The 11630-nt window shown below is 30.0% G+C and overlaps 1 long non-coding RNA gene across 6 annotated transcripts; it reads right to left on the minus strand.

The window, feature by feature from the left end:
* Positions 1-6528: 6528 nt before the first annotated feature.
* On the minus strand, positions 6529-10188 carry LOC137819651 (uncharacterized). Of its 6 annotated transcripts, none has more exons than XR_011082361.1 (3): positions 8602-9858; positions 7892-8312; positions 6529-7108 (listed from the first exon to the last, which is right to left on the minus strand). It is a non-coding gene; the product is annotated as an uncharacterized lncRNA (long non-coding RNA). The 6 variants fall into 6 exon arrangements; XR_011082364.1 differs by having other exon boundaries at positions 6530-7077; XR_011082363.1 differs by having other exon boundaries at positions 6530-7091.
* Positions 10189-11630: the final 1442 nt, after the last annotated feature.

The following is an 11630-nucleotide window of genomic DNA, read 5'->3' on the forward strand; positions in this document are numbered from 1 at the left end:
GTTTCATAAAGACTCCTAATTAACCTCAGCCGGTCATTTAAATCTATAAGAGTCACATGAAGCACACATAGGTCTTGCTTGCAATGTGACTTCAATTAGGCGCCAATTTCAAACCCTTTTCATTTGAATTTTCCTACTTAATTCGTGTAAGGCATGATCGGACCTCTCCACCATAAAAGGAGGTGCTTGACTCTCATTTTAATAAGATCAATTTTAGAGTGTTATGCTACCAAGTTGCTAGCCTTCTCACTCTCTTGTCTAAACCTCTCTAGGTTAGACACCTTTGGTCTTCTTCTTCACCTCTCTAAGTGATATGGCTCAACCAATCACTCTCCCTACTCTTCATGCACCTTCAAGGAATCCATAGCTCCATTGGAGCCATCCTTGTTCCATTCCTTCCATCAAGCTTCCGCCAATCCTCTCAACAATTTAAGGAAACAATTCAGCAATGAAGGCACACACCATCAAGACCAATGGCTTGGGAAACCGAATATGGGTTGAGGATAGAGAGTTCTTTGCGAATTTCAGGTTGGAGTCCCAAAATAAAGCAATTAAGTATAATATTAGGGGTTAGTCCAACTATACAGTTACATAATTTCTCAAAACGGGATTGATAATCTGATATCGTGGTGGTTAGCTGGAGTTTGAATAATTCTGCTTGGTGGTTAGTATAGGTGGACGGTCCAAAACGTAGTTCCAAGGCGCGAGTAAAGGATGTCCAATCTGTGATAAGGTTGTTTTCGTGCAACCATTTAAACCAGCTGAGAGTCTCTCCCTTCATGTGGAAAACTACCATAGAAACCCTTTATTCAGGTGGAATCTGATAAAAAAGAAAAACATTGTTCCACTTAGAAGAGCTAATCTAGAGGTTTAGGGCCTTCAAAGAAGGCTAGTTGCAACTTGGGTTGTTGGATAAAGGGAGGGGGTTGTTAGGGATAGCTTGTTGGTTGCCACTTTAATGGGTGTCGTTAGGGGGTGAACTGTGTGTTCATCGTGGGTTGTGGATGGAATTTGATCCATGAGAAAAATAAGGGTGGATTGAATAGAATCATTATGTGTCTTCATGGTTGTCTAACAGGTGTGACTTTCCTCCATTTGTACCTGAACAAAAGACAAGCGTTCTTGAATGGAATGTAGAATTTCTTCTAAGTCTTTTGTTTGGGGTTTAGGAGGCAAGGAAAAGGTAATTGCAAAAGGAATACTATATGTAAGACAAACTCAAAGAATAAGAATGAAAGACAATCAAGAAAATAAAGAACTCAATGAGAAAAGTAGGCACACAAAAGAATACCTAAGGAAAAGCACTAGAGTAGATGAAGAAAACAAAAAATTTAGCTACTGGAAAATTTTTGTTTTTTTATGCAAACTGTGTTTGATATTCACTTATTTAACTGGAACGTTGTAGAGCGAACTGGATTATGAAATTTATACCACAGAAACTTCAAGATGTTAACTCAAAAATGGCACTGGAATCAATTAAAAACAGTAAGCCAATTGAGAGAAATAAATTTTTTAAAATCACTGCCAGATTACCGTATTTTTTTCGGCAGGAATGTACACTTTTTTATTTTATTTATCATTTTTTGTGTACTTCATATTTTTGAATGATTCTTTTTTCTATTCTTTTCTAACACTTTGAATATCTCAAATCCAGAATTTCAGAATTTTACAGTACGTAAATCAGTTGCAATAAGGAAAAACAGTAAGCACTTTTTTCAGAAACAGAGGAATCCTAATAGGAATAAAAAACAGGATGATGAACTAGCAAAGACATAATAGAAAATGATGTATTGGAACTTGTATAGGTCTAGAATACAAGTATGAACTCAATTCTAAAAAGAAAATGCACAAAGGATCAACATCAATTCAGAAAATATATGACACCAAAGCAAGAAACAATCAAAACAATAAAAGTACTACTAGAAGTAATGACATATATGGAATAACATGACTAAGACAAAACTTGACATGATTCAAAAATTAAAAGACACATCACAAATTGTAACAAGTGAAAGGAAGCTTAAGGTAAACTCTAGGAAGGATAATGCCATTCCAAAAGAGCAACCATACTCATAAGAATTATGAGTGCCATAAACCTTTCCACAAACACTTGGAGCAAAGGAAAAAAACAGCAAGAAAACTCAATTAAAATTCTAAAACAGAAACTTAAATTGCAAGAAATTAAAGAGCTCTTGAAATTAAAGTGCACACAACTCAACAATTAACAAGAATGAACCTAAGACTCATGATACCACATGATGTGATTCCAATAGCCACATAGAACAAGATTCTTGACACTTTGAGGAATCACCTTGAGCTGGAAAATATAGAGGCACTTTCTTAGAAGTTGGATCATGGTTCTAAGTCAAGAACTCACCAATAACAAGTACCAATTCCCAAACTCATTTGGATGAACCAAATATTGTCAAATTGAATCAACAAAGGAATTTAAAAAGAAGAGACCGAACAGAATTTGAATCAAAATCAAATGTACCGAACAGAATTAAGAAACAAACAGAATATAGGTGCTGGAAAATTAGAAGAACCGAAACAACAACAACTCAAAACACAAGGCAACATGAACAAATTGAAGAAGAAGAAAGGAAGGAGAAGAGAATGCTCATGAAGATGGAAGATAGGTTGGATGATCACGCCACTAGAAGTATGGATGCTCCTAGATGAGTGTGCAAGCCGCCACTTGAGGAAACCATGGTCCTTCAAGATAAGACTAGAGTAGAAGCTCAAAAGCTCTCCAAATGCTCACTCCAATTTTGAGTATAGTTTCTTTAGATGAATTCAAATCTCCATTTTACAAGGAAGGCACCTCTATTTATAGCCTAAGGTGCTGAAAAAGAAAGCTAAAACAATTCAAAATTCCCTCCAAAAACCATCTAGAACCGGCGCTAATTTGCAAAGCAAGGAAGGTGTGATCCTTTCCTTCACTTTGGCACCCCCTATTCTACTCCTACACCTATCTACTAATACACCCCCCTAAAGCTCCTAACTAAAACCTAAAAGATGCTATAACAAAAGAGGTTTCTAAGGTTTCCCTCTAAGCACCTTCAACTAAAGACACTACAAAAAGAGAAAATAAATGTCCTCTAGCTCCCAAGGCTTTGAACATTCTTCTTGTAATCCTTTGAGGTGGACTTTGACCTCCATGGGCGTCCTCCATTTGTGCCTCCACCTCTTCTTGAGCTTGATGAGTGGTCTCCATGTTCTCTTGGGCTTGATCTCCATCAGGTAAGGTCAAGGAAAGCACCAATTACTACACTATCACTATAGCGATGTTAAGACTAATGAATACTAGGATAACATCAAAATTCTTTGTCCTTCATTACTGCTGAATTCAATCCTAAATAGGAGTTGTATGGGTCAAGTGGGCCTTACATTGTCTCAAAAGATTTATAATAACACCTTGTTTATTACACAATGTAGTCCTCCATTCATTTGAGTTGGGTAATCTGACATTTAGGTCTAGTAATCTTACATTTAGGTCTATTGTTGTTCGGTCGAGTTGTAACATAAAGTCTACCAAAATCATGTTTTGATGGTATCACGAGTTTTTTTTTTTTCCTAATATTATATTGACATAAAAATAACAAGTATATAAATAACATAATCATAATTCAAGAATTGAATATTATTACTATGTAATTAATAGAAGATATTGAAGGATTATACCATAAAAATAAAATTAGAGAAAATTATAACTTGATGGGTGAAGATGAGAGTAAGTGGTTACATTAATGGAAAATGAAGATGGTAAGAAGTTACAAAACTCTTAAAACAAAGAAGGGAAAATTGGAATTGATTGAGGTATTAAATAATATTTACTTATACTTTTTGTTAAAATAGAAAAAACTTTTACCTTTCATATTCAATTATATTAAAATATTTTTAAAATGTAAATATGTTATTTAATTAACGATTTTCAGTATATTTACGATTGAATAACGTTGAAGAATCAAACCTTCAATCAATATATTCACACCACTAATCCCATTCTATCTAGTGTCCAACCTTGGAAGTCAAGTACAAATAATGAGATTACAAAATATTCTTCGTGAAACTTAACTTATAAAGTGTGACTTTGCACTCGATGTATCTCGAAACTTAAATTTTTTTTCCTTCATTCCGAAATTAAAAATATGAAATTAAAAAAATACATTTTGAAAAAGTAATTCCAGAATATATTTTATGTTCTGAAAATTAAATTTTATAATAAAACTGGAAAATCAAAATTTTATTATGAAAAACAATTCTAGAATATAAAAAATACATTTTAGAAAAAAATTTCAAAAACAAAATTAAAAAATGTAGTCGAAAAAAAAAATTTGAAAACCAGAAAGTGTTCCAAAAATCCAAATCTAAAAACGAATTCATAATGTATTTTGATTTGTACATCTTTTTTATTTAAAGAATTTTTTGTCATTTCACATAATAATTGAGTGCAGGTTCAAATTTTGTGGAATAAAAAGGTAATTACCTAAAATTATTCAAGCCCACTTATTCCAGAAAGGCTTGATTTTTAGGTCTAGTCCAATCCCAATTTCGACAAAAACCATCTTGGTTTGCCTTAAAAATGATAAAAATATTATATCCAAAGATATAAAAATATTAAATCTAAATAATAAAAATAGCATACGTATTTTGAGTTTTAAATCACATTAATGAAACTAGTGTTAATTTAAAAATGTAATTGATTTAATAAATCAATTATAACATATGTACATGTTTTTGTTAAAAAAGTCATTAAAAATATAATAATTATTTTAAGAAATAAATTAACCTGTAATTCTTAGAGTGGACTTAACCTAAACTCATACTAATAAGAGGCTAAAGAATCGGCCTACAATTGACCAGATTGAGGTTTAGTTTGGTGAAGTGGAATTGGAAATAAATTAATGTATTAGATTTAAAATAAAGTAAAAATATATATCTAATTTCATGGTTACACTAAAAAAAATCTTTAAATAAAAGCTAATTTTAGAGAGAAAAAATAATTAGTCACTATATTGACTAAATTAGATGATACTTTGAGACTAAAAAATTATTGATATCAATAGCATATTTTATTATTAATAAATAGTTTCTAAAGCTAAAATATTAGTAGCTAATTAGATATCAATTTAGAAATTAGTTTATAAATTTTATTAATAATAAAAACTAATTTAGATATCAATAATTTTTTTAGTCTATGTTTTGAGTGGCTTAGCTTTTATTCAGTGTTTCGTTATGATGTACAAATAAATTTCATGGGGGGGATTTGGGTAGCAATTGTATTTCATATGAATAAATGTATATTTTTAAGAATGGAAGAGTGGATCTTTAGGAGGTTTTTATGGTGGCTCAAAGGAATATTGGTCTTGACAACCAAGGAAAAATTGACAGATTTCTCTTATTCAGATTGGTGCTTGGATCCCCTGTGTTGTATGAAGTATTTGAAAAAAAATGATGTTTTGCAAACTGTTTTAACTATTTGTTAAGATTGTTGGATTTTTTTTTGTGTGTGCAGGTTCTTGTTTCCACTATTGTTGTGACTATGAAAAGAGAATGTGACTCCTGAGCAGGTTAGTGGGCAAGTAAAGATTATAGGTTCGAAGAAAGTGTACTCTTTTGTTAAGTAGGATTCTTTGTGACCTATTGTTGGGTGAGGTTATCTGATTGTCTTGAAATATGAAGTATTGCTATTGTGGGTTTCTGGTTGTTACTATGGGTTGTTTTTGTGTGTATTGTGTTTTGCCCTCTTTTAACTGAAGATTGAGTATAAAGACCTTGATATGATTTTATGAGGGTTACTGAATTCTTTTGATATGGCCTATCCTCTTTTTTCATGTATATTTGAGGATTGGTTTGCTGATCTGTAGAGTCTGATAGTGTTGAGCAGGTTGGCCTAGCCATTTTCTGTATAAGGGTTGGGGTACCCCTAAAGTATCTTTTTTTATTTTATTTATTATTTGCTGATAAAAAAAAGTGGTATATAATTTAGTTAGTGACTAACAATTTTTTTATCTCTAAAATTGATTTTTTAATCATTTTCTTGTAATGACAATTGGAGGTGATTAAAAATTATTAGTACCATTTGGAATGACTAACAACTATTCATAAATTATATTTTGTGATTGGATAAGAAAAAAAAGATTAAGATTGTGCGATTGAAGTAAGAAACCATAGGCAATAATAAAGAACAAAGGGGTCATGAAGACTAAAATAGATTACTAGTTTGAATGATTGCATGTTGTAAATGAAGAAGTAAATAATTGCAAAATATTTTACTTTTTTGTTTTTGACACCATTATGTAAAGGAGAAAGAAAAGTGATAATAATATATTTAAAAAATAAGTTATAAAGTTACAAGAGTCATATAAGCATTGGAGGGCATAAAAATATTAAACACGAATCAAACATGAGTTAAATCTTCTTATTATTTTAAATCATAAATAAGTTCATTATAAACTTGAGTCAATGATTACATACACATGATCACAAGAGGATTAAGAAGTATAAAAGAAACTACAATTTAAGCATTCAAATATATGCAAAATAAAGGTGGATGAACAACATAAGAAACACAACACCAAACCACAAATAAAATTAAATTACATAGATAAAACAAACAAATAGTGAGAAGACTTTGGAGAATTCAAGAAATGATGTGCCACTTAAGAAGACTTAATTTTCCTTGTCTAGGATAAACAACGTAACATCAAATGATCACCACTTGACTTCTACGAACCAATATAAAACTCAATAATTATGATCACTCTCACAATAGATTCTAAACAACACGATAAGATATATATATATATATATATATCCACTCAAGGATAAGCTTGAAAGAAAATTACAAAATGAAAAGGAGAGGGAAATTTCAAAATTAAAGTTCCTAGATCTAGATAATGGGCCAAGATAATTTATGTTTTTCTCACTTTGACCTTGCTTTCTCTAATCCTTGGTTGAGCTTCACATGGACTCTTGGTGGACTTGAATGAATTTCACATGCTTCAGGTTTCCCTACACTCTTATGGTCACACCTTGTACCTTATTTTTGAGCTTTATGGTCACACCTTGTACCTTTTTTGAGCTTGCTAGGCCCAAAAACAACCTAAGATAAGATTACTATGTAAACATATTTTTACAAAGAAAAATAAAGGATAAACAATTCAACCTAGAGTTCATGAATACAAAATTAAGAAACTAAGATAACATTTTTGTGTGCAAGAACATCTTTTCTAGTCATACTCCTAGTTATCCTTCTTGAAATTATGTGTTTTTATTTTTTTATTCTCATTTATGCACTATTCACCAAGATTCAATTTATATGTATTGAATGTATGCTTTATTTGATAAGAGTTTAGGTAGGTAAAAATGAATATTGGTAAATACTATTTAATGATATATTTTTTTAACTAAATTATAAATGCTAAATATTAAATTTAAGAAGATACACAACTAAATTGCATCAAAATATTGATTCATTGGGAGGAAAATTTACAAAAAAGGAAGTGTAGAAGAGCGAGTATAATCAAATCTTTTGCACTTTTTTTTGCTTAAAAGGTTATTCTCTTCTAGACATCACTATGAAACTTTGGATCCCAACTGAGTTAACATCCCAAAGTTCGTCAATCATGTGCTCTTTAAAGAGTGATATTATTAAAAGAAAGAAAAATAAAAAACAAATACAAACATGAGACCCAACCAAACCTATGATACATTCATGAAAATACAAACTAGAGAAGGTCAAATCAAAGGGAACCATAGAAATAATAGGTTTCTTCAAGGCTTCAACCACCAACATAAAATTAATTTCATACAAAATGGATTATCACACTTTTACCACAACTAACTTAGTTGCAAAATAAATGAAATGTTTTGGAGTTGTTCTGACCTCAAGTCCGTTGGGCAACATCGCTAGGGTCAATCACCGCATCCGAGGTATTGTCCGCTTTGGAGATTGGTGCTCTGTCACGATTTTTTCCTGAAAATGCGCCTCGAAGGGTAAAGGGAGGAGGGAGTATATAAACTGCCATTGGCCTCGATTCCTGAGCAATGTGGGACTATATTGGCATACGGGAACGAGCCCCCCAGTCGAGGTCTAAGGGGAGTGGATCCCCCTAGTTGAGGGGTGAAGGAGCCTCTTCGACGCCCTGTTGGGCAGCATCACTAGGGTTAATCACCGCATCTGAGGTATTGTCCGCTTTGGAGGTTGGTGCACCGTCACGGTTTTGTCCTGAAAAGGCGCCTTGAAGGGTGAAGGGAGGAGGGAGTATATAAATTGCCCTTGACCTCGATTCCTTAGCGATGTGAGACTATATTGGCATTCGGGAACAGGAGCAAACTAGTAAATATCAATCAAATATCAATAAAGTAATATTTCTTAAATATTACTTTTTTTCCTTTTCAAATCTTTCTTTTACATTAGAGGAATAAAATAAAAATAATATAAAATAATATTATAATAAATATAATTTTCTTAATTTCATCCAAATCAAACAACATTCATTTTTATTCTATTTTTCTCACATTTTTTCACTCGCACACAAAAATTTGTAAAAATATTTATTAAAAGAAAATAATGTAAAGTAAAAAGAATCAAACCTTTAAGATCTAATGAGCACAACAATTTGTTTGATTTCCTTTTGTTCTTCTTCCTTATCATTCACTTCTTTGATATTTTTCATTCTTCAAAGTTGATCATAGGATAATGCCCTCATATCAAAAATAAAATTGAAATCGAAATTAATATCTCACTTACTATTGAAATTTCTTGCTTTTTAAGGACATACTTAGTGAAATTTAATTAAGTATATACTTTTATATGACCAAAGTTATTATTCATAAATTACTATCATCTTTCTTTTTCATTGAAAAAACTCACTCTTTTTTATAAGAACAATAGTAACAAGAGTTGAAACTGAGACCTTTTGCAAATTCTTCCAATCTTCGTTTTCCCATCAAGGCAACAACTTGTTCTCATCTTCATCACCCCTTTTGTGATCATTTCTTTCAAATTTTGTTTCTATGATAAATTCCATTTATTTTTGCTTCCACTTATATAAATTTTAAATTACTTCAATTCTCATGATGCTGATTTTGATGTGAATAAATTTGTTGTCAAGTCAAAATAATTATGTGAAAGAATAGTTACAAAAGATTGTTTTTCCTACATGTCATAAAAAGTGTAACTTTGTTATGCCTCAAAGTACTTTTTATCATGATTAAGAAATTTTGGTTCACCTAGTCACAACAACATTTTTGTGATTAAGAAATTATTTTCTTTTTTTAATGAAATATGTAGATAAAAAAGATAACAAAGATAGAGTGAACACTGAAGCATAACAAAGTTATGTTTTTTATGACATTAATTTACCTTTTGTATCCAATGCTAACATGATTATCTTGACATGGAAATAACATTTATGTAGATAAAAAAATTCATAATACAATAATTAAATAATATTACAAGTTCTTTGTAGTTAAGAGATGATATTGAAGGATTATAACATAAAAATAAAATATAGAAAATTATAACTTGAAGGGTGAAGACGAGAGTAAATTGTTACATCCATGAAAAAACGAAGATTGGAAAAAGTTGCAAATGATTTCCCTTTCAAGTGACTTTTCATTCTCAGAAGTTAAAAAAGAGAATGTCACAAATAAATTTTAAAGTAGGGTTCAAAATTAATTTCCAAATAAAAACACATGAATATATGCAAGTTAAGACAAACATATGAACTTCTTGAAACTTGAATCAATTAATCAAACAAATGTTGATGTTAGATCTAATCAAATGTGTGCACTAATTCAAATGTACAATAAAAGATAAAAATATAAACTAATGCATGTGATATAAAATAATGAAAAGAAAGATACATACCTGATACAATGAGATGATTGAGAATTATTAGTATCAATTATAAACAATTTTGGATGAATAACATTTGTTGATAAATTAGGGGTTTTATGACTCTATAAACAAATAAGAGAAAATTGAGATAGGGATGGAAAAAATGAAGATAGAAGACTTCATTAAGACTAAAACAAAACTATGGCTAAAATCTAAAAGGAAAGTATTGTGAATATATGTATATCACAATCAACAAAGAATTTATCATACAGAGAAAGGTAAAAAGAGATAGAATGAAGAGTTTGTGAGAATGGAGAAGGTATATATACATGATTTTGTTTTCTCTAGGTTGACTTTGAGATTGCGGCGAGGCTACAACACTTATAATATCTAAAGTTTAAGAGTAACCAAATACCCTAAATCTAACGGTTGATAAAGTACAATAAATCTTAGCGGTAGAATTTGCCTATAATATGGGCTTAGTAGTTTTTAGCCCAAAAAAAAATATTAAAACCAAAAGGATTTTAATTTATTTTTCATTTAATGTTATTTTTAGATAAAAAAAATAAAGGTTAATTTTTTTGTATTCAATTCTATAAATTAGTAAATGTATTTAAGTATATTATTTAATTAGCATTGGTAGAATCACATTGAAGAATCAAACCATCAATCAATACTTTCACATATTAAAGGTATCAATCAATACTTTCACATATTCAATTAAAGGTATGAAGACAAAGTCAAGTAAGTCATATTTTAGAAGTATTGTGATTTTTAGGTCCAATCTAGTTCCCTTTTAGACAATAAACCATTTTGGTTTGCTTTAAAAATATTAAATCTAAAAAATAAAACGAATACATTTTAAATTTTTAACACATTAATAAAATTAGTTTTAATTTAAAGATACATTGATTTAATACATAATTTTTAAAATTTTTAACTAATATTAAATTAAATTATATATAATTTAAAGACATATTGATTTAATAAATCAATTATTGCATACTCGTACATGTTTTGTTAAAAAAATGTAATTGTTATTTTAAGAAATAGACTAACCTATACTTGTACAAGTGGACCTAACCTACGAATAAGGACTTTTGCTGGTACCTACACTCTACTCATTTTTTAAATGTCCAAAACACTCTTCTCGAAAACTCAATTCAAAACATATTTATGTATATTTTGTTTTTTAATATTATAGAATGTACATTCTGAAAAAGGTGAAATTTGATTCTGAAAGAGAAAAATTATATTACATAAAATAGAATATAGAAATTTCTAATGCGAAACGGAAAACAAAATCCATAACTACTAGTGCGTATTGAACCTAATATTATGAGATGAAAATTCCAAAAAGTTTTCGAAAAGTATAATAGAAAAACATCTTGTTTTCTTTTTTTCTTTCTCACAAACCGTATTACTGGAGAGTTACTGAAAACACCTCCAAATTCATCGATTAACCACGAACAACAGTAAGCAATCACACAACACTCACAATGTCCAGAAAATACAACTCATAGCTGCGGAAAAACTCTTCTTCAAACATGCACAATAATGAGGCTAGTTTAGTCATTTCAACATAGTGATATACTGCATGTTGGAATTTCGTATAGTGCAGGAAGCAAACGCCACAAATAAGTGGTTAAACGAACCAATTCAAAATCGACAAATTAAGATTTGGTTTAGTTAATTCTAAAATAAGTGATTATGAAATATATATTTTTTAAACAATCACTTATATAAAAAAACGTATATGATTTTCTATTATTTAGTTTGC

The sequence above is a fragment of the Phaseolus vulgaris genome, chromosome 10 (assembly GCF_000499845.2).
Source record: "Phaseolus vulgaris cultivar G19833 chromosome 10, P. vulgaris v2.0, whole genome shotgun sequence".
In the NCBI taxonomy this organism is placed as follows: Eukaryota; Viridiplantae; Streptophyta; class Magnoliopsida; order Fabales; family Fabaceae; genus Phaseolus; species Phaseolus vulgaris.